We start from the raw sequence: 25,135 nt of genomic DNA, 5'->3' as shown, positions 1-25,135 counted from the left end.
AAGTGTTTTAAGATGTTCTGATTAGTCAGTTGAAGGTCTGCTTATATGTGTGTTACTAGCATTCTCTTTGCAGGTCCCCATAATTTAGTGGTTGTCATAGTTATACAGCCATGATTGAGATAACACTTACTATGTAAAATGGTTTATAATAATCATAAAAAGTATATAAATGGGGAATGCAATCTGAACAGATTCCATGGATAACTGAAAGTAGAAATGTACATATTCAATATTTAAGTGCTTTTTCAATTGGGCAACTGCCTTTCTTCAGTGATGTGGCCAAAATCACAAAGTCAGGAGATGGTTTTCCAGAAAACCCAAATGGTTCCCTTGAGGAGCATTTCGACAGCTCGGCAGAGCTGCTGTCTCCTCACCGCTAGCATTTAGAAGCCAGATGGAAACCCCCTTATGGTAATACCACAACTGACAGTAGTTTGGTCCAACCACGTCATTCAGGAAGGCAAATCATAAAGTGGGGCAGTGTTCAATTTCAAACCAATGTCTGCTGAATACCATAAAGGGAAAGGAATGAAAAGCCAAAGGAAGAAGATTGGGGAGCCAAAAGTGATCTAATACTTGCAGGGAACAGAATTTCCAGATTTTTGGCAGCATTAATATCTTCTCCTTGGAAAGTAGTTCTTCTTACTACATTACTTTTCACTTTGAAAAATCACTTTAACTGTAGTTTTGTGCTTTGATTAGCTGTCAGTGATATACTTGTTTACCGAGCCTTTGTAATGGTAGAACTGTTTCAGATTTCTGATTTATATTTTGCTACCTCTATCAATTATTGGTCTTCAGATTTAGCTTCTACCTAATCACCTTTTTATAATTTTTAAAAATTTTTTAAGTCTTCTTAAATGATGTACAGACCATGCTTGAATCATTCTTTTAAGCTTGGTGCCACATCAAGTGGTGATCGTGAATGGTAATACGCTTTGACTCTGACTCTGCCTCAGTAAATCTGTTGCTGAAATCCTTTTATCTCTCCCTTTTATCCCTAGGCTTGGCTGAGGTGGTCCGTGCTTTTCTAGCAAGCCTCCTAATGTTGATCCTACTTAATCCTTTGGTAATCCTAAACTTTGTCGCCCATCAACTCTCAGTGTACTGCTCTATGTGGGCTTCTTGCCTGCCAGATGACTTAATTTTAAGCGCTTAGTTTTCAATTGCCTCCAAGGCCTATATGCACCACTCCCACCATATTCCACCTAAAAAAAAATCTTTCTGACCTTCTTGCCTTAGAAATTGTCACTAATATGGTGCAGTGCATCAAGCACTGGTTCTCACTGCTATAGGATAAAATACCATTCAAGTAAAATTAAAAACACATCTCTACCCTAAGACCTCTAGCCCAGTGTTCCTGAATATACAACATTAGTCTGTTCCAGGATCTTGACCTAGTTGGAAACTCTTAAGTCTATAATAATATTTCTTTAAGAATAATATATATTTGCTCAAGTTCTACCGTTTTAACCAATTCAGCTGAGAAAATATTTGATTTCATAATTTTTGAGAATATTTACTATCCCTGTGTGCTGCATAAATGTTCTTGTTGTCAGTCTGCTGTAGATCACCAGAAGCTGGAATCCGGTATTTCCAATATAAATGTACTTCTAAACTTCATAGTGGCATATCACCCATTTTACTCTTTCCATTTTGCTTATCTCATGGTTTCTATTTTTTCTGTACTTTATTGCTCTGTATTAAAATTTAAAAGTAAAATTATTCACTAGCCTAGTTATACTAAACACATCTAAGTGGCTTACAGTCTTTCAGAAATGTATAAATTAGTCAGTGAAGCATAATATCATACACTGAAGAAGGATTGACCCAAAATGCTGACTGTTTATTCATTTCTGTAGATGCTGCCTGACTTGCTTACTTCCATCAGCATTTTGTGTGTGTTGCATCATACACCGTATCTCATAGAGCCTGTGATAAAAACTTAACAGCATGGAAAGGTTTGATTTGCACTGTAGGTATTGTAAATCATATAAGTGGTTATTGCATACTGTGGTGAACTACATATACCTGTCTGAACACGCCCCCTCCCCCCCCCCCGCTGACTGCTCCTATGACTCCTCCCACAGACCCCAGTATAAAGGCGAGTGGAGGCACTGCTCCTCCCTCAGTCTCCAGGATGCTGTGTGGTGGGCTCTTGCTGCTGACGGTGCTTTCTTCCAGCTAATAAAAGCCTATCTCGACTCGCGTCTCCGAGAGTTATTGATGGTGCATCACATACTATTGACCAAATACTTTGTGAGTTGTCACCTCAAAGGTGGTCAAAGCAATAGAGGGAAAATTTACCACTGTATCACCATTGACTCCTCTAGTGTTATGTACAAAGTATTATAGCCAAGACATAGTGTTTTGACATTACAGTATGATCAGATACCTATTTTGCTGATCATTCAGAGGATAGAAAATCTGTAGAGATTGAACTTTGAAGATAGTTATTTGAGCAGATTAGATAAAATGAAAGAACATTTTCCGGCTAATTGGTCTTCTGTAATTCTATGCTTTGTTCCCAAGTTAACTTTTTAACTTGTTATCTTTTTAACTGTCAAATCACTTCTAATACACTAAAATACTTTGATAAGATATTCAGCTGTTGTCCAATACTCTACAAGTCTGTTAAGCCAGCATTGTCTCTAGGAAGTCCACACAGCACATGGAGACACAAATGTTTCTTCAGTGTTACTAGCTGAAAAAGACATCTAATATACTTCAGACCTAAAAACTAAATGTGATGCTATGAAGATCACAGTTGCAAGAGCAAAATGTCAGACTTAAGGGCTCTGCGTTCCAGAGCAGCCTTTCATTTGCTTTGTGGGGTACTGCATTTGGTTGAATACTTCTTCTGTTGACTATGACACCAGTGAATGGTCACAGTTACCATGGGAACATATATCTGAGATTTACTGGGAAGCTATGTAGATAATATGGGTATAGAGCTTGTCTTCGTTATGTAATCATTAAACCACTTTTATCAATGTGTTGTACTTCAAGATTTCTGAAAATGAACTGTATTTATGTTGTATGTTTATTGAATTACTAATTGCACAAAAATAGATCAAAAGTAACATGCTGTCAAACTTCCTCCAATCTTCAGAATGAGAGAAGTTTGAGTAAGAATTCTTATTTCGATCATTATTATTTTCTGATATTCTGGAAGAACTTTTCTTTCTTGAATAGCTATCTGGTGATTATTATATAACGTGAATTACTGGTAACATATTGGCTAATGGACAGAAAATACAAAGGAAATAAAGCAGGTTATTTTCAGCTGGAGTAGTTGTGACTAGCGTGGTGTTGTGGAGTATGGTACTAGAATCCCTTGCTGTTCACAATTTGTAACAGCATTTGGATGGGGAAATCAAGTACAATATATCTAAGTTTACTGGTGGTACAAACCTGGGTGATATCTGGGTGTGGAGAAGATGCAGAGGGCTTCAAGCAAGTAAATAGACAAGGACAAAGCAAACAGAATCAATTTGGAAACATTTAACAGGGTGACGGATTGAAAAGTATTAGTCTTCAGAGGGACTTGGGGATCCTTGGAAATGGATCACTGGCAGTTAACATGCAGACACAGCAAGCTGGTAGGAAGCATGTTGATCTTTATTGCAAATGTGTTTGAATAGAAAATGTCTTACTGTAATTGTATAGTATCCTGGTGAATTTGATCTTGGAATATTGTATATAATTCTGGTCTTGCTCTCTAAGTAAGGGTTTGTTTGCATTTAGGGGAATACAATAAAGAGTCACCAGACTGATTCCTGAAGTTGAGAGGTTTGCCTCTCAGGGAATGATAGGTAATCTAGTTAAATGTGCAAAGTTTCTACAGAGCTTCATTTAAAAGACACGGGGGCAAAAAATGTTTCTATAGTTAGACTGCCCTGAATTGGGGATTACCAATCTGAAAGCAAGGAGCGTTCGGAAGTGAGGAACAATTTCTTCACCTAGATTGCAGTGAATCTTTGGAATTCTCAATCCTTAATACAACATGTATGCAAGGCAGAGACTGATGGATTTTTGGATTATAAGGGAATTTGGGAATAAGGGAATTAATTCAAGAAAGTGGTGTTGAGACAGAAGATTAGCCATGATTTTGTTGAATTTTTGGGGCAGAATGTCCCACTCCTTTTTCTATATCTTGTATATGTTTTTGAAGTAGAATCTATTTTAAACCACATAAACTAGAAGTATCTTGAAATACTGGAGTGGGTCGTCTGCTTGGAAATCATTGGCCACCTACCCTTGGCCCCTCTTGCTCCAGTCTGGCCCCTGTGCAGACTTCATGGGGATCCTGGCTCCCAGCACTGTTCTGTGATAGCTAGGTGTGTGGCACTAAACGCAATGAAACACTATGTATTTTTGTTCCTACTCAAAACTGCTTGATCTTTAAATCCTGTATCTTACATTTCTATTTATGAACCATTTATTTGCTACCTAAAGCCAAGAGTGCCTTTTGGAATAGAAGATAGGTGGGAAGTGTCAAATAACAATACAATATGTCTGCAAACCTGCTAATTATTGGAGAGTATTATTAATAACATCTGCAAGATCAAGTTGTTTGCAAAGTGAGAGCTACAACGATAATTTGTACTGTTACAAAGACAGCACAGAGGGCGAGGTGCTGCCCTCTCCAGCCTTGCTTCCTGTCAAAGGCTACTCTGCTGCCAATCTCAAACCACACCCACTCTTACCACTTTTGGTTTGAGATTGGCAGCAGAGTAGTCGACACTCCTCCTTCCCCATGCACTCCAAGCTGTATGTGTTCTTCTTCAAGCTTACTCTAGTAATTGAAAGGTCAAGTTTTAGAAAATTCTTGTTGCATTCAAATATTCTTTGTTGGGATAATGCCCTTTTAAATATGGTGCATCAGTGTTGATTGCAAAGTCACATGGCAGCAATTTACAAAAATCGCAGTTAGGTTAATTGTTAAATTTCCATAGCCCTGTATGGCATTGAACCATTTGAAATGATCCTCTCACTGGGAATTAGTTGGAAGTCCATGACTTTACATCATTAGTGCCAAGAAAAGCTTTTTTGTTAAAGCTGTGGATATGAATACCAGTCAGTCTTCTCTATCATGGGGTATTGGTGAAGAAGTAAATTTTGGACAAGCCCACAGCTTTTAAGGATTTTAAAATATTTACCTGAAGAAATTTTCGGATCCTCAGTTCAACTTGAATAAAAATTTCACACCATTTTCTGCCAAGCCTGCACCGAATCAAGAGTGTTCGGATTATGAACTGGTACTGGGTTCAGAATATTCAGCTTGCTGTGAGAGTGCTACAAAATGAACTAATTTAGCAATAAAGTCCATCTGCATTTGGCTCTCTTGAGCTTTTGTGGTGATGTAAATGGCATCAGTATTCTGTACTCCATTACCTAGGACAGGGGAAGAAAGCTGGAGGGCATTGAACAGTACTAACTATTTCCTCAATGAATTACTCTCACGGGTGAATTAAAGGATATGTTTACTTCCAGTTAAATATATATTCATGTGGGTGTGAGAAGCAACTGATTTTGTTTTTCATTTGTTTACAGAGGTCTTATCTTTTTAGTGTATGATAAGGATCCCATAAGAATAAACTTTAAATTTAGAGTCCGGCCAAACTTCTCATAAATTAAACCTTTTGGGATTTTTTTTTTGGTAGCCTGTATTCAAAATTGAATAATTTTTAACAAACTTGCGACTTAATGTCTTGGAGAAAATAGAAAAGTTGAAGTGTAATATAATTCAGTTTAATTAGAAGATTATTTCTATCAGCAGAGTGGAAATGATCAAAGATTCGAATAGTGCTTTTGCTGCATTTTCTGGTTTGATGGCACATGGAAAACCATTTATTGTAATAAAATTCTTATTTCAATATTGTTAATGAAAATTTTGCAGTTAGTCTCCAGACCACCTCAAAGACTTGAATACCTGTCAGCATTATCAACATTCCCAAAATTTCTTTCTTGTTCTGTAGAGAAAATGATTGGGGAATAATACTCTGAAATTTAGTTTCATGGGTGTGTCTTGGCCCCTGTTCAGTGTAACTAACAAATCCACATTCAGCTTTCGCTGGAAAATGCTTGTGAATTGAACTGTGGGAATCTCTTTTGATAGATTATTTCCCTGCTTCTTAAGGATAGTATAAACTTCCATTATCAGAATTTCGTGTACTGTAGTTCAAGTTCAAGTTCTTAGCTATTAACATTTGTGAAGATCTATCTTCAGTCTATCATATTGATGCAATTACGAAGAGGGCAAGACAGCAGCTATATTTGATAGGGAGTTTGAGAGGATTTGATATGAAACTGAAGACTCTAACAACTTTCTACAGATGTACTGTGGCGAGTACTCTGACTGGTTGCATACTATGTTGTATGGAGGAGCCACTGCACAGGACTGGCTGAGGATTGTAAGCTCATCATGGGCACTAGCCTCCCCACCAGCGAGGACATCTTCAAAAGATGATGCCTCAAAAAGGTGGCATCCATCATTAAGGACCCGACCAGCCAAGACATTCCCTGTTCTCATTACTACCATCAGAGAAGGAAGTACAGGAGCCTGAAGGCACACACTCAATGTTTCAGGACTAGCTTCTTCTCCCTTCACCATCAACATCGAATAGACAATGAACCAGCCCATGAACACTACCTCACTATTTTATTGCTCACTTTTTGTACTAATTATTTTATTTTAGTAATTCTTATTATAATTTATGTGGTAACTTCTACTTTACAAAAAGACCACTCGACAACTTGTTGGCCAAAAGAGCACCTTTATCTGGGACGGCAAATGATATTTACAATAAAGAGGCTTCCAGGTATCTCGTGCGGCCTGGGTGGAGGAACTATATACAATGCATACTGGGAGTAAAAAGAGCGGAAGTAAAGACCCCGCCAACCCCGGATCCCGACCAACAGCTTCCCGATTAGTATTAACTTACTTTTAATAATACTCACATTACAGCAATTTATAATGTATTTTATATATTACTCTGTACTCCTGCAAAATAACACATTTGCAACACATATCCGTGATAATAAACCTGATTCTGATTCAATTAGAATAACTTTTGTATAATTAGCATGCTGATTGGCTTAAATTGATACATTTTGTTGCTGTTTTGGCTTAACATGTTCAAGGCCTGCAGGATGCCAAGTCATGCAGATGAAACTGTTCCCAATTAATTTTCTCTTAAAGGGCAAGTTAATAACTTCAGGATGTTACAGTTGAGTTACTTCAATTTATTCTTGACTTTGAGAAAGAAGAACCTCGGTTTCAATTGTCTTTAATGTTTAAAGATTGGTTTTGACTGTGATGCCTTCTACTCTCAGGCAGCTAGGCCACAAAACCTATTCAGGCTCCTGCACAGAAAATGTTTTGCGTGAGTCGGATATTTACCCACATGAGGTTGTCACCTGAGCTTAGTCAGAGTTGTATAGTTTTTAAATAGGTTCTTCAGCCCACGGTCAGTGCTAAACATTATACTAATTCATTACAAGACCCGCTTTATTCTGTCACCAATCCCATTAATTCCCAGCAGATTTGGCTACTTGCCTACACAATATGAGCAATTTATAATGAACAATTAACCTGCTAATTTATGCATATTTGGGATGTGGCAGGAAACTAGGAAACGTGGCAGAATCCAGAATCCCATGTGGTGATGGGGGTCACTGCTCCTGTAAGGCACCAACATATTCTTTAATCTGGTATTCTTTGAACCTGGCCAGTGCCGGATGGTAGGAAATCTCAACGACAAAAACTTGCATTTGATTATCATCCTTTGTACAGGAGGACTGTTTTTTCTTACGTATAAATGCAACTCCCAGCCCCCCCACCCCCGATCAGTGTAGGGTTCCATGAACTGTCTGCAACCCGAGATTTATTTTAGTCAGAAGCACTGCTGGCTGAGATCACAAAAGTTGCATCAGTAAGTTAATTAGCTATTTCATTAGCATAGGTCTGAATTAATTTGAGATCTTAGTTAGAATTAATTAATTAGTATCAATCTGTACTACAAAACATTAGCCGGCCATGGGAGCTAAAGGCACTGCAGTACCTACTTCATCAATGAAGCTAGAAAAGTACTCAAGGATGGAATTGGATGAGGCGGGAGGGGCCACGAAAGGTCCTTGGCAGTTGGATTAAAGAGAATCTCGAGGCATTCCAGATGTTTTGGAGAGAGTGCAGAAAAGATTTACCAGATGCTACCTGGATTAGAGAGTATGTTCTATAAGAAGGTACTGAGATTCTGGGAGTTCCTGCAGCATTTTGTGCATGTTGATTGAGTAAACTTGGGCTGTTTTCTCCAAAGCAGCAGAGGCCAAAGGGAGACTTGATAGATGTTTATAATATTTTCAGAGACATACATAGACAACCAGGGTTGAAGTGTCAAATATTAAAGGTGAGAGGGGTTAAGTTCAAAGGAGATGTGTGGGGCAATTATTTTTGTAATAGAGAGTGGTGGGTGCCTGCAGTGGACTGCCTGTGTGGTGGTGAAGTCAAATGTGATAGAAATGGCAAAGAGACTCTTAGATAGGCACATGAATATGCAGAGAATGAAGGTATATGGACATTTTGAAGGCAGAAGAGATTATTTTAGGTAGGCATTTACATACTAGTTTAATTAGTTCAGCCAGCATCATGGGCCAAGGGGTTGTTACTGTGCTGTACTGTTCTTAAGTTAAAAACAAATGTGTGTGAGTGTGGTTTGGCCCCACATGTTACCCTATTCTCTTTTGTCTTGCTTCTCAATGCAATTACATGTCAGAAGGATTCAAGCAAGATAGGATATTGATTTCATGCCCCAGTGGATTGTGCTTTATAGTACGTTCTCCTAGAAAAAACTTTCTAAAAGATTTTGTTGAAAAGTAAATTGAAGTTTCAATATAATTAGCGAAGATTAAGTGTTTTATCAGTGACCGTGGTTCTTCCTGAAAGAGGATAGTAACATTTGTAATCTTAACTATTTTTCATACTTGGAATCATCATTTGTCGCCAATAGATTAATGGCTTGCACTGTCGTGTCCCATCCAATTCTACAATGTGTGAGGTTTGGAATGAGAGATAGCTAGATAAATTGATCAGCAAATTAATGAAAAGTTGAACAATATTTCATTTATTAAAAACCTGAGGTACTAGAATATTCATCCAGGAAAGAGAGATTTCATTAAATTAGATTGGATTAGAGGAAACTATTTGGTTCTCCTGGGGTTATAGAAGGCTTGGAGGAAATTTGTTGGATGATCGCAATAGGCTAAGACATGGTAAACAGAGGGCAATGTTTCCCTGAAGCAAATGGTTAAAGGGCTAAGGAACAGGGATATAAAGTGAAGAGAAAACTATTCAGTGAGTTTGGAATGGTTTTGATTTAGAAAGTGTAGAAGAAGCTGGAATAGAACTGTTGTAGTATTGCAAGCCAATTTAACTACTGAGTCCATGCCAGCTCCTTGTCAAGAAATCTATTAAATCTTTCATTTTAGAACTGAATAGGCACTGGGGGGGGCGGGGGGGTCACTAACCTGCAGGCCAATGGGAAAAGAGTAGGGAAATAGGTTTAATAGGGCAGCTGGACTATGGATGAATTGACCTCCTGTGTTGCAATAATTCTATGATTTTTAAATGAACTAGCATCGGTATCTGAGGTGTTCCAAGTTGTAATTTAATTGTTGTTGATTGATCACTTTCACCAAAGGTCTAATCCTCATAATTTTAGTTTTAAGTCATTACAACTAAAGTGTTTCATAACATGGGTAGGATTATCGTGATAGATTAACCCAGAACATGTTTGCGCAAGCAGAACTTTCTGGGTGTGTATTGAAATAACTGTTGAGCTGATTTTATTTGCAGTACTTATAACTTATTGTGCTTTTAATCATTATTTTGCATGTAACTAAATCAATTTATTTATAAGCTGTATTATTAATAACTTTGCTTGACAGTAACATAAAATTTTCATGAATCTATTTTCCCATTTGTTCCTAGTGGATTGGATTTTAAAAAAATAACTTTTTGTACCATGCTAAAGTATGATTTTTACTGCAAGTCATACGAATTCTAGACTGTCTAGGAACTATTCTCTCCTCAATGGCAGCAGATCCCAAGAAACTTAGAAGGAAGGTTGAACCTCATTTGGTGTACCTTGGTATTATTGTGAATTTATACTTAGCTGTTCTATGCTCAACTTCTTTGGACAGTCAAATGTGATTTAGTCCAACTTTCGTTCTATTCTCTACTCTTTTTATTTCTTTTTACTGTATATAGCTATACCACAGTGTGGCCTTACTTGTTTTCTCAAAATGGGGTTAACTGGGAGGAAAGGTAAGACATGTTGGGTAAACCACTGACTTCCCATGTAAGCCTGCAGTTCACCAGCCATTTGAGAACCCTTCTATCCTATAGAGAAGGAATTTTACTTTAAAAAAAAACTCTAACAACATTTTAGACTGGATTTTTTTATGCTTCTAATTTCAGCTGGTAGTGATTAAGATGTTGGTGGTGATTGTCAAGAAATACTGATATTCTTACTTTGAGAGATCTTTTATTTAACATAACCAGAAATTTTGAATGTAAGAAATAATTTATATTAACTTAAAATTTAGATATTTGCCCACTCTTTACATCAAATGTTATCCTGTAGTGTTAATGTCATAAATTCTGGAAGCCAAACATGAACAAGTTGTGGTGGTGCCTTTTCTTCACCGAACAGTGGAATTTGCTTTGTAAATGAAATTTTGTGATGCTCAACTCAACACTTCAAAGTAGTAAGTCCCTTGAGAACACTTTCCCAAGAACTGAGAATATGCTGCTACAGGATAGAGCATCCACAAAAACTCCTTGGAGGGAAGTGCCTCACTCCTACTCGTGGCTATGCTTGCAGCACCTAACTCCTCCCAAAGATGCAATGAATGCACTAATGTTTATGGAGTCCTCCGTTCCCAAGCCAACATTACAGCAGTTTAATTATTGCCAGATGGGTTACAACACACAAATTCAATTTACATTGTGCTTCCTTTCTTTGCTGGAGGACTTGTGATGATCTGCAGTTAACTTCCTTTTGAGATACTGCAGTGTGTGGAGGATTGCTATTCATTGGCAAAGGGCAGAAGAGAGTTCCAATGTGCTGTACTTTAGAAAAACAGCTACCAAAAGCAAGATTATTAACACCAAAATCATTTAATTAAGTTGCTGTCCCGGAAACAACTGTGTATGTAAATGTCTGTTTATTTGGTGATATTATGTGTTTTACTAAACTTTGGCTGAACTCGTATTCATTAGGCTGCTGAGAAGCTTTGACTCCTCATGAGATGATAAAACACATATGTCATTGCAGCTTCTCTACATAGATAAACTCTGGGATTATCAGTAGAAAAGCCTTCAAACATCCTACTTTATACCAGGCTAGACAAAGTTAGGTTTCTTAGTTTGTACATGTTGCTATGCAATTGTCAGTGGAGGCTACGTTTTATTTAATGCCAGCAATGAGCAACCTTTTTATTTTAGACTGAGTACTTTTTTTAAGAAAAGTTTCCTTAATGTGCAATGTTTGAATTTTTGTAGCGGAGCAATTTTCTCCAGACCAACATTCCTGTCTACGCACTTCACTCAACTGCATCTTGATTACCGCTGGTTTCCTGTTCCCTCTTCAGAGGCCAATCATCCCATACTTAAAAGTTGTCCCCTAAAACAATATCCTGAAAGGGCTTCATCCCTTCGCTCTCTTTATAATGCTCCTCCCTTTTATCGTGCATGTTTATACAGAGTAACCCCCTCTGACTCATTTAGGCTCAAGCAAACTCTGGCCTCAAGTCAATTGAACTCTGGTAACATTTTACATTCTTCCCATCTTTAGGTAATAGCTCCCTGATTCTATTTATTTATATATTGAGATACAGCATGGAATGGGCCCTTCCATCCCTTCAAGTCATGCCACCCCAGCTTAATCACGGGACAATTTACAATGACCAATTAACCTACTAAACGGTATATCTCTGGACTGTGGGAAGAGACCGGAGCATCCAGAGAAAGCTCAAGCATTCTGCAGGGAGAACGTGCAGACTCCTTACAGGTGGCGTCAGAACTGAACTCCGAACTCTGATTCCCTGAGCTGTAATAGCGCTGCACCGACTGCGGTACTATTTTGGCGCCCGATGCAACTAAAATGGTTGCAGTTGATTCTGATGGAAGTGAACCTTTCTCTGTGTTGCTTGTAAATGATTATTTTGTACTATGTATTATTTATGTTACGAACCCCTTAACTGGGTCACTTACCAGCAAAGATCGAGAGGTCCATTGAAGTCTGATGGCACTATTTTTAAAAGTCTTTATTTATAAAGGGGCACAAAAATACGTTTAATACAGACATTCAGATAATATACGTCGTCAATACTCAGTCTAAAAACGGGGGTATAGTAATAATCATCAATAAGCAATAGCTCTATCGTTTGTCTAGGGGATATTGTATTGTCCAATGGAAAAATAGAAGTCATTGTCCTTTCAAGCTGCAGCTCTTTGGGTTTAAGAGAGACGGTTTTAAACTTGCCCGGGTCTTTTATGAGGCCAATCCGTTGAGTCGAGGGAGTTGGTTCCCCGTTGTTAGTTCCATTTTCCGTGGTACCAGCCACCAGCCCCCAGGCAAGGGAACCGAATGCACGTGGCTTCCTTCAAATGGCTTCCCGCTATTACGGGATCGCTAGCGTTTCTTCTGGTGCGTCTGAGGGGCTGTTCCTACAGCCCCCCTTTTATCTTAACTCGCAGGGTAGTAGATGTCACTCAGGTTGGGGTGATGCAATCTCTCTCTCAACCAGCCCACTTTGCCCGAGGGCTTGCACGTAGCATAGTCCCCAATCCACAAACGTTGTCTCCAGGAGACAATGGCCATGTCTCTCTCTCATTTCCTGGGTCCTCTGACCCAACCCAATAATGCTCTTGCGATTCTCACAAAGGAGGGGGCTACCCCGCACCCTTCGGCCCCTCAGAGCTGTGGTGCATTCATAACACTTATTAATTATTTCCTGATGTTGAGGAAGTCCAGAGTGAGGGGTCACAGTTTTAAGGATAAATGGGAAGCCTTTTAGGACTGTGATGAGGAGAAACTTCTTCAAAGAGACAGTGGTGAATCTGTGGAATTCTCTGCCACAGGAAACAGTTGAGGCCGGTTCATTGGCTATATTTAAGAGGGAGTTAGATATGGTTCTTGTAGCTAAAGGGATCAGGGGGTTTGGAGAGAAAGCAGGTTCAGGGTTCTGAGTTGGATGATCAGCCATGATCATACTGAATGGCGGTGCAGGCTCGAAGGACTGAATGGCCTACTCCTGCACCTATTTTCTATGTTTCTATATTACAATAAATAAAATATTTAATCTTGTGCAGGTTTTCTATTTGGAAATCTTACGTGCTACTTGCATCATGTTAATTGATTACGACATGCACTGGATTTATTAGCCATTTGGTAAACGAGATACTTCAGTAAAGAGAGCTGAATCAAAAGGGTTTGAGAAGTTAGAAGTCCTAAAGAATGTCTGAACTTTGGACTTGAGTGCAAAAGTAGTGTTCTCAGTTTCTTGTGAGGTGGATCAATTATCCATAATGAATAATTTAATTTGCGAGGAGTATTTCTTTAATTTGTGAGTGCAATGCTACTTTAAACAAATGCCCCCTGCTAACGTTGTGGGGGATTTTATTTTAAGATCTGCACTTTGAATTAAATTAAAACTTCATTTTTGCTCATGCCTACACAATGAGCCCTGACTGGCCCACAGTCTTCTCCCATCCTTCACCAGTGCTTAGGTATATCTAATCACCAACATGGCATGAACTCCAAGCCCCAACTAGCCCTGCTAACGAAACAGAACTACAGTATGGAAGATTAATCAACAGTGGCATATGAATGCATGGGCTCTGAGTGATACAATAACTGCGTGAAATTTTCTGACATTGTATCTGATTAACGGTTTTTTCATAGGCCATGATCAGATTATTCTAAGGTTGAAATCAGACATTTGTGAAAAGACTTTTAAAAAGTTCTAGGTTTCGCTAAAAAGACTTGTGCCCTTTGAGAGATCTCTGTTTTCTCTAGAACTGGTCTGTAGTCTCTTATGATAGAATTCCGACCATACTCAATATGGTAACTTCTACTTTACAAAAAGACCACTCGACAACTTGATGGCCAAAAGAGCATCTTTATCTGGGACGGCAAATGATATTTACAATACAGAGGCTTCCAGGTACCTCGTGCGGCATGGGTGGAGGAACTATATACAATGCATACGGAGTAAAAAGAGTGGAAGTAAAAACCCCGCCAACCCTGGATCCCGCCTCTTGCTACCAACGGCTTCCCAATTAGTATTAACTTACTTTTAATAATATTCACATTACACCACTCAAGTCTTCAGTAAGAACAGGAAGAAGAAGAAAGCACTTCACTCCGAGTGGAGTCATCGGGACGTTGTCGTGACGCTTTTTTTTTAGATGGCTTTCTTATTTTTACAAGGCTGAGTTGCTAGCTCGACGCTGAACCCAGCACACATGGATTCAAACGCGGAGCCTTCGCTCTGAAGTCCGGCGTTGATGCCAATTCGCCACCAGCCGGCGTACTGATTAATGATTACATCTGAGAAGAATTATGGTGTTAAGAGACTAACATTGGAACAGTCATGTTCAGTACTAAAGCATGTGTGCTTGGTATTATGGCCTGAAATAGCTGCTTATTTGTAACTGAAGTGTGTCTGTGCAAACTGAAGAAGTTAAGTCTGCAGTCTGAAAAATGTACTAGCTGAGTTACAATATACCTAAATTACATTCATTTTTATTGATCAAATAACAAAATAAATCAGATGCGCATAAATAAATGGTTGATAGCTGTGTCGATGTTGTGCCTGTTTGTATACTGTATCTCTCTGACTCCATAACCTTGTGACTATGCAATAAAAAAAATCTGCAGTCCATTAATTTACAAGATACATTTCCTTGATGGCATGACCAGAATTAGATCTATCATCACTGATATCCAACATGAAATCTTCTGTGTTTATGTCATTAAATTTGTTGTTTTATGGCAGCAGTACAATGCAAAAGCATAAAGAACTTTATTATAAAAATAGATTGTGCAAAATAAAGGGAATAATGAGGCAGTGTTGGCTGCACCATTCAGAAATCTGATGGTGGAGGGAAAGACTTTGTCTCTAAACATTAAATATGAGTCTTCGGGCTTCTACATCTCCTCTCTGTGGGTAATAAGGAGACAATGGCATGTCCTAGATAGTGAAAGGCCTTAATCATGGATGCTACCTTCCTGAGACACCACCTCTTGAAGACGCCTTGGTGATGGGGAGGGGTGTGCCTGCGATAGAGCTGACTGAATTTACAACCCTCTGTAGCCTCTTGTGATCCTGTACACTAGAGCATCCCTACCAGGCTGTGATGCAACCAGTCAGCATACACCCAATCGTACATCGATCGAAATTTGTGACCATCTTTAGTGCCACACCGTATCTCCTCAGCCTCCTAGCGAAGCATGCCTTCTTTGTTATTGTGTTTGGGCCCAGTTTACACTTAGGATCTTGATGCTATTCACCCTTTCTACCACTGACCCCTCATTGAAGACTGATGTCTGTTCTTCCAACTTCCCCTTCCTGAAATCCACAATCAGTTCGTTGGTCTTGCTGACATTGAGTGTGATGTTGTTATTGTGGCGCCACTCAACACAGCCATAATCCCGTTCCTGTGCAGCTACTCGTCACCATCTGAGATTCTACCAAATTTACATCCGCAAATTTGTGTCATCCACAAATTTACGAATGGCGTTTGAGCTGTTCATAACCACACACAGTCATGAGTGTAGGGAGAATAGGGAAGTGAGTTAATTACACATCCTTGAAGTGGGCTTCTGTTAATATTCAGGAGGAGACCTTATTACAGACCTTTACTGGCTGTGATCTCCCAATCCTGTTGCAGCGGGAGGTATATAACCATATAACGTACAACCATATAACAATTAAAGCACGGAAACAGGCCATCTCGGCCCTTCTAGTCCATGCCAGCGCTTACACTCACCTAATCCCACTGGCCCACACTCAGCCCATAACCCTCCATACCTTACCTTTTCTGTCCCTATACCTATCCATAACGGGTACAGAGGCCCAGTTTTTGAAGCTTGGCTATTAGTATTGAAGCAATGATGGTGCTGTAACTGATAAACAATACCCTGATGTAAGTCTTATTTCCATATTATTTTATCCTAATTATAAAAACATTAAAAAACATCTGTTCATAAAAAAAGATATGGAACGTCAGCTATAATCTTAAAGCAGAAACTATACAAAATAAATACCAGAAGCAATTAAGTGCTTCAAACATAGGACTACACCCATTAAGGAAAACAATGTATGTATCTGGGAAAGCAGATCGGAGCTGCTTGTCTCCTTTCCCTGATATCAAAATAATCTGTGACTGTTTGGTTGCTATGTCCCTGGTGCTCCTCCATAGCAAGCATGGAATAAGAGCAGAAAACTATAAATCATGCCTGCTAGAAAATAAGGGCCTGAACTCAGAACTTCCTGTCATGGCGCATATTTTTCTGAAAAATGCTAAGATTTTTGGCAATTTCCTCTATTAGTCACTGTTGGCAACCTTGTCTTTGTGAATTGACAGTTGATTTTTTGATGAGCTGAGAACCAATTCTGGAAATGGGTTTGATGTGGTTTGAAGGACCCATATAAATAACCATTGTATTAAAATTGAACCCAATGAAATAAATAGTATATGGATAAAAAACTGACTTAATGGACAGGAAGTAGAATAATTGGTTATCAGACTTCTGGCTGTAGTGAAGTTTCTCAGGAATTGGTGCTGAGATCTATCTTTACTTAATATCTATTAATGACTTGGATTTGAGTGTGCAGGGCATAATATAAGATGTTAAAAAAACTTGAAATTGCCTTGGGTTGTGAGGAATAATGTGATAGTTAGCTTGGAGCTATAGATTAATGGAATGGACAGACCCATTAAAGATGAAGCGTAATACAGAAGATACAGAGTGAGCTGGTGGGCACAGTTTTGAAGGGTTGTACGAACAGAGTAACCTGGGAGTAGATGAGTGTAAATAATTTTAAATGGCAATGCTAAGATACAAGATCCAAATCCTGGAGCAACGTAGAAACTCAGCAGCTCAAGCAGTGTCATTTCAGGGTGAGACCCTTCATATGGATGGAATGAAAGAAGGGAGATAGCCAGGATAAAAATGTTGGAGGGGCAGAATGCAACTCAACTGGCAGGTAATATTCTAAATGGCTGATGGGCTGAGTTGGAAGTTATCTTTTAAAAAAAAGACTATATAGGATCCTGATTTTTATAAGAAGAACCAGAGTGCAAGAGCACGAACGTTGAAATGATCATTTTACAGAGTATTAGTTTGGCTAAGACTTCAGAATGCAGAAAAGATTAAATAAAGTAATTCCAGAAAATGGTTCAGTTACAGGAACTGGATCAGTTTCCCTTGGAACTGAGAATATTATGGGGATCTAGTTAAAATTGTGAAGAATATAGACAAAGTATGCCGAGGTAAACTATTCCTGTTGGTAGAAGGGTCTGAAGAATGTAGCGTGTCATGGGACCTAACCTGTTTATGCAGCCAGTGGTGTGGATCAGGAATTCACAGGCAGCTATTCAATCAAGAATGTACAGGGGAGTTCAGTAAGTAGTTTGAAGAAAGAAGTAGGGCTATGTGGAAAGACAGATGATTACTAATGGGATGAAAGGCCTCCTATTTTGTATCCATCTGAGATTCTTGGACCAGCATTCAAATTCCAGCATGGCAGCTGGGGATTTAAACTCAATTAATAAAATTACATTAATAAAATGTAACTGAAGATATTCTTGAAACTACTGGATTTAAAAAAAAAACAATCTGCCTCACTAAGGTGCTGTAGGGAGGGAATTTGGTTCATTTTCAACACGATGATTGTTCACAGTTCTCTGAAATACCGAGCAAGCCATTGAGTTGGATAAATAAGAATGTATCCTGAACTATAGAGCACAGTGGCTTGTGAACAAAGCAAAAAAAAAACACTGGGCATTTTCTTCATGAACACCTCATACTCATCAAACAACAGCTGACACAGGCATAACTCCAGAATTTTGACTAGTATTCCACACCTCCAGGTTCAAGAACAGCTACTTCCAGTTATTTGCTTGGTTGTTGAGCCAACTGTTGAAACCTTAAACAAGACAGTTTAGCAACACCATGACCACTTTGATCACTTTGCATTAAATGGAGAACTTTTTTGTTATAATTTGTGTTCTTTCCTGTAAGGATCATGGATAGTTGATGATTAATTTGTTTTTCTTCTTGTGAATGTTGCTGATATGATGTGCCAAAGTTTTATGCCTGTGTTGCTGCTGCTTGTACTTGTTTCATTACACCTGTGCAGATGACAATAAACTTGATTCTGATATCCCAGCTCCCTCCAGCGTGATCCCTGATCTCTTTCAAATATGAGCCAGAACACACCCTCCAGAAGAGGCAACATAACGTGTTACTTTGCAGTTTTTTTGATTCTTTACCAAATTAAGCTGTCCATGCCACATTTAATTTTTGGAATGGTATTTTTATCAGAGTATTTTGTTTTCATTGGTACACATTAGGTAAAATTACTGTTCTTGGAAGTTTAGGTTTTGCAAAGTATAATAATGATTCACTAATGTTAATTTCTCCAAAGATTTGTTTAAAGGGGTCTTGAGCTTTAGGTTGGCCTTGGAGACTTATTGAGAAGTCTCATGTTCTGTTAGCTTTGGTGTTAGCTTTTCACTGTAAAATTTATTTCTTTTCATTGTAACATTTCAATCTATTAGAAATCTAAGAACAAATAGTTTTATTTGAATTCTACATGAAAAGCTTGATAGAATAATTCTGCACCAAAAGCTATTTCTGCCTGGAATTTAAAGTCAGTTAAGGAAGTACTTAAACAATTCCCTCCAGCTGGCCAAAGTGAACAAAAGTCCAGATCAGGATAGAGAGGCACAGTGTTAATGAAAAAAAAAACTCAAATAAGATTTCATACATGAATTAATATTCATTATGTTTGTAATACACATGTAATATTAATGCTGCTGAAGCCTTTAAAGTTCAAGGCCCGGTGCCATGCAAATAATCTGTTCCTCACTGTCAACAAGACAAAGGAGATGGTTATTGACTTCAGGAGAACTCAGACAGCTCACATCCCTCTTTATTTCTGTGGCACAACAGTGGAAATGGCAAGCAGTTTCAAACTCCTGCAAGTGCAAACTCCATGGGCCCAGGACACATTCTACACAACCAGGAAATCTCGCGACCACCTCTGTTTCCTGAGGAGGCTAGCAAGAGGTGGACTATGCACATCTATACTCATGTCATTCCACAGGTGCACAATAGAGAGCATTCTAACAAACTACATCTGGTAAAGTATGGAAACTGCAACTGCAGCAGGCAAGAAGACTACTACAGGTTGTCGAAACTACCCAGCGCATCGCCGGCATCAGCCTATCTGCCATTAAAAAAGATGTATAAAGAAAGGTTCCAGAAAAGGGGCCAGTAACGTCATGAAAGATGCTGCCCGCCCTGCTCGTGGACTGTTTGCTTCACTCCATCAGGGAGGAGGCTCTGTGGCATCCAACCCAGGAACACCAGCCTCAAAAACAGTTACTTTACCCAAGCAGTAAGGCTGATCAGCACCTTCGCCCACAAACCCAACCCTCCACACCCCAACCACCACTACTTTATCATTTCATGTTGGTCACCTTATGTATAGGCGCTCCAGTGCCTAGCATCACTTCAAGGACAAGCAATCAACCTATGTATAGAAGCAATCTTGTCTATTTATATTTATTGTGCTTTTATTATCGTGTTCTTTATCCTCCTGTGTTTTTTGTGCTGCATCGGATCCAAAGTAACAATTATATGTGTACTGGAAATGACATTAAACAATCTTAAGTCTTGAAATAAGGTGTTGCATGGCTCTCTTCAAAAGATTTTCTTTGTCTTTTTGTGCACTGTTTCACTGACTTCCAGATTAGGTATTTGCTGAATCTGATTTAACTAAAATATTTTGTTTTTAAGAATTGCAGTCACACTGCACAAAAAATGACCAAATCAGTGTTGAAAAGGAGCAGTTGTCAGAATTAACCCAATTACCATTCTACTCTGAGTCCAGGGCCTCAGCGAAGGAGGTAGCAAAATAGTAACCTCATCTGTTTGTTTTATTCCCCGTGGGGGCTTTTGCTATGTCTACTGTTGGATTCGTTTTAGATATGCTTTCTTTAATGCAGACCCAGTTACACAACCGCCTCATGGAAAAGGAAGGGAATTTTAAAGCTGGAACTCGAGCAGAAAAGGAATGAATTTTTACAACAAATAATTTGATGCAGTTACTCTGCATCAATAGAAAGTCGCTCCAGCTTTAGTTTTCCACAAGTAGCTTAAAAAACATTATTCACTGACTTCATTCTCCACATTACTGGCATGCTACAGCTCCTTTATTTCTTTTAAAGCCATGATTTGAAGAACATTTTTTGTGTTCCCAAGATAAAAACTTAGAAGTTACTCCATCTTGCTGAGCAAACAACATAGGTTACTGAAGTGTAGCCAGACAACTGCATGGAGATCAGTGATGAAATTCTGAAAGGCCCCACTATGCCACAACATATTGAGGAAGTTCCGCCAGCACTGACACTGCAAATCCTCCAAATTTGGTAGATCAGCAGACACCATCAACCTCCTCTCAGGCCCACATCCTCATTACTCTGCTGATTTTTTTGGACAAGTGACAGTGTTTACATGCCCAACACCAGACTTAGAAAATACTCTGTTCCAAACTTTGTCATGGCAAAAGATTACGGGGGAAGTGATTCAAAGATGTTCTCTTATCTTCCTTGGAAATGTATATTGTTCCTACCAATTTGTTATCTATCCCATTAATGTCTGAAATGAGAAGATGCATTCTGGAATATTACTGATAACCTTGAATCCCTCCAGGAGAATGTAGGAGTCTAGGAATGTTAGACAGAAGGAGTGGGCCATTTCCCACCATCCGTCCACCCACCCCAAGAAGTCTGTCCCACATTGGCCTGATCAGCCATATCAGAACCCCCATTATTGTGGTGGACTCTGAGGAACTTCTTTTTCTAAAAAAAAGATCTTCCTCATGATTTCTTCTCAATTTTGCAATAAAGGACTGGTTGCACCCACTGAGCACACAGACCTCTGCAAGTCATCAACACCATTTCAACCCTAGACACTGTGTTCGGTTTGTGTGGTCTTCCAGAACCACAGAGGATATGAAAGCCTGACCTTACCGTTACTGTGTCTGTGGCAACATTCAACCACCCATTCACACTAATCCTACATTTAAAAAAATTCTGCACGCCGCATCTGTATGAACACGACTTGTATTCTAGCATTCCACCACATACTAGGGACAATTTGAAGTGACCAGCTAACTTACCAGACAGCTTGCCTTTGGGACTGGGGAAGGAAGCCGAGCACCCATGGGATCACAAGGAGAACATGCAAGTTCCACAGAGACCGAGCCTTAAGGTCAAGGCTGATCTCTTGTCTCTAGCACTGTGAGGAAGTGTCTATTAGTTGTACCACAGGGTAATGCAACCTCCTGATACTGGGAGGGGTTTACCACCATGGAATCAGTGGTGAATCATGCCATACACAAACGGTGCCTTGGACCACAGACCAGCATTTAGGCATTTTTTCATTCTCCACTAGGAGGAGCTATCTCGTCTGAATTACCTCAACACCCCATGTCAGCTGCCGCAGTAATTAATTCCTGCCGGTGGCTGGAAACAGGTCGATTCATCGCCAACCACAATTTTACTTCTTTTTAAGTAGGGGAGGTCCAGAGAAAAAGTTGATTTTGATATTTATCCTCCATAATTAAAATCACATTACCATACCTTAACCTCTCCCACCTTCTCACTGTTATTGTCAGCTCCTTACAGGAAACCACAGATGGATTTGACTGAATTTTAAGAATTCCTATCTGGTGTTTAAACTTAACTTGTATTGATTTTTCTGGAAAAAAAAGTGCAACGTTGATGTGGCCAGGTCTCCTGATCTTGGGAGTAGATTTGGGAATTTTTTGATTCATTAAATAAATTCAACAGTATTTCAGCAATCAATGTTGGTTTCTTAACTAAGCTTTTTTTTTTGTAGTGCAGGGAGGTCCACTTATCCAAAGTTTGTCTGCTGAAGACTTAGCAGCAGCTGGTCAGCTTACCCGCAAGAATTTGTACACGTGGCACGTTATGCTGTATCTCCGAAAGTCAAACGTAACATTTATTTTGGCTTGTCTGAGAGCTCCCATGGCACTTGAAGGTTACTGTTCCCCCTGAGTTGACATATATCAGTGGCAATCTTGCTTTTCTTTGCTTTTGATGCATAGTGGCTTTGCTTTTAATCTAAATTAATGTAAATACATTTAGCTAGATAAATGAAGCTCTGCAATCTTTTCAGTAGTTTTTTTTTAGTATTGTTCACTGTGGTATTCATTTACCATGTGTCACTGTAAATTTTAAAAATTATTGCAGGCAAAATGCTTGCATATTTTTCTGCTCTTTGGTTGAAATCCATTCAACAGCTTTGTCGCCAGTGCTTTTGCTACACGCAACAGTTAAATTGTAATGATGAACAGATAAGGAAGTGTAATGCTGAATGTGTTAGATTGTACTGGTGACTTCCTGCAGAACTCAATCAGCTAGTCATGAGTTTGATTGCTAAAGTAATTGTAATTGAGCCCAACATCTGTGGATACCAAAATATAATCTTGTACATGCCCTGCTTCTGGATCTCCTCACCATTGTGGGGCAACAGTTGCAGCTGGAAGTTTGCAACATGTCAATTTCCAAGGCGACACTGAATGTTTGAGGCTCTGATGAGAAATAATAAACTAATCTTAGATCTATTCAAATTCCTTTAAAACACATTACCAAAGAAAGCCATTTAGAGTGCAAAGACTATTTTTTCATGTACTAACTTTGCATAGTTGGTAAGCTACCCCCAATCTTGGAAGCAGTTTAAAAAAATATTTTTCACTTCTTCAGGACTTTGTTCTGTGAAGATTGTATTCTTAAAGAGCAACTTCCACTTCCCACTACAGTGTTCTCATTTGTCTCTTCCTGGTAGGATCAGCTGTGGGAGAATTAGCTACCCTAAATAGACATTTGTTCTGCAGCAACAATTTCACCTCTGTCAGATAGACAATGAGAAACAACATCATTGAAATCTTAAAGCATACAAATAATTTTTGAGCTACAGAAATGCTGCACCCAAGAGTGTTATTTGAGGATGATATTGCAAACTTATCACAAATTCATATTTTTAAAAAAGTTATGGATTGTTGAAGTTAAGATTAGCTCATAGTGTAAACTGTGCAGTATTGTTTATGATAGCTGAGGGATGTATTAAACGACATGATTTCATATCCATTTCCCTACCATGTGTTATCCAGGCAGTGCATCCTTTTGTTAGCTCATAATAGGAAGCTACAATTGAATGTTCAAAAATTCAGTGTTTTTGGACATTTCTGTTAGCAAATCATGAAATAAATTCCCTTTGTTTACTTAACATGAAAGCTCTTGTACACTAATTGGTACTTTGTACCATCTTTAATTATTATAGAAGATGGCCTTCATACCAAGAGCACTCAGATATAAAGTAGTGGCAACTTCCAATACACTAACGACATGATTACATTTCCTTCTTAAGTAAATGTTGAACACTTACAGACTGGGCTTTGGGGGTGTGGAAGGATTGAAAGTTAAATTTTTAATTGAGTGAAGATGCATTTCAAACTGACCAGAGAAAATACTAATCCACAGTTAGGAATTCAGTTCTGTTGTCACTGTTTACTATCTGACTGCTCAGTTTCCAGACTAACTGTGAAGACAGTTTATTTCCTTTACATTCTGTCTTGGCTATGGTTTTTATATACAGGCTAGGTATCCCAGATATGTGGCAGAAATTTGCACTTTGAAATGCTTTGTGCATCTGAATTTACCCTGTATGTCAATGAGAAACATGGCTACATTATGGCAGCATGGATACCAGAAGCAGGAACTTATTAGGCAGTTAACTTGGAATCTGTCTTTGAAGGAAAATACTGGAATCAATTATTAAGAAATTAGTAACCATATAGATGAAAAACTATTATAATTCATTGGAACCAATGTAGCATTATGGAATGAAAATCATGTTTGATAGATTTGTAAAGTTTCTTGAGGATGTAACATGCAATGTAAATATAGGAAAGAAGTATATATAATGTTTTAGGATTTTTAAAAGGCAATTGGTAAAGTGCCACTTAGAGGCTACTGCACAAGGTATTAGGTGGGGTGTGAGAAGATGGTGTTTCTGGGGGGAGGGGAGTTCATTAACTAGTTACTAATGATGATACAGCAGTCGTAAAAACATGTTTTGAGGAAGGTGCAAAGAGTCGGCAAAATGATATAAGTAGATTGAGCAAATGAATAAAGCTTTGTCAGGTGAGGTACAGTGAGACGAACTGTTAAGGTTACTGGTAACAAAAAAAAATCAGAAAAGCTGAAAATTGATAAAATGAATAGGGGCTACAAAATAGGCTGCTGTGCAATGGCATCCAGATGTATATGTTCAACAGTTCGTTTTATTATCAAAGTATATGTGCAGAATACAACTCTGAGATTTGTCTTCTCCAGATAGCAATAAAACATTAGAAAACCATGATAGTTGAAAGAAAGACATCGGTCCCCTCCCCATGCAAAAAGTAACCAAAACTTGCAAACCCCAGGCACCCATCCCTCCCTCACACAAGAACTAACAGAACACCCACATGCAGAAACAACGAGAGCACCAAACTCCAAGCCTCCAGCCTGCCAATCGCCAACAAGGAAGAAAGGTCAGAACATGAGAGACAAAAAAGCACAGGAATTTAGAATGATACTGTCTCAAGTAGCCAGGAAGGCAAATGGAATTCTGGTCTTTGTTGTTAAAAAAATTAAGTGTAAAAGTGGGATGTATTTTTGCATCTGTACAAGGTGTTAGTGAGATCACAGTTGGAGTATTGCATGTAGTATTGGGCTCTTTATTTAAGGAAGTATATGTGTGAA

At 38.7% G+C, this 25,135-nt stretch overlaps 1 protein-coding gene across 5 annotated transcripts in view; it reads left to right on the top strand.

Annotated features, from left to right (window-relative positions):
- LOC132380096 (septin-9-like) overlaps window positions 1-25,135 on the top strand; it is a 307,781-nt gene that overhangs the window by 195,461 nt on the left and 87,185 nt on the right. The window lies entirely within an intron of this gene.

Source organism: Hypanus sabinus, chromosome 23 (assembly GCF_030144855.1).
Source record: "Hypanus sabinus isolate sHypSab1 chromosome 23, sHypSab1.hap1, whole genome shotgun sequence".
NCBI lineage: Eukaryota > Metazoa > Chordata > Chondrichthyes > Myliobatiformes > Dasyatidae > Hypanus > Hypanus sabinus.
The sequence above is the reverse complement of the archived record's forward strand: the minus strand, read 5'-3'. Positions and strand labels throughout refer to the sequence as shown.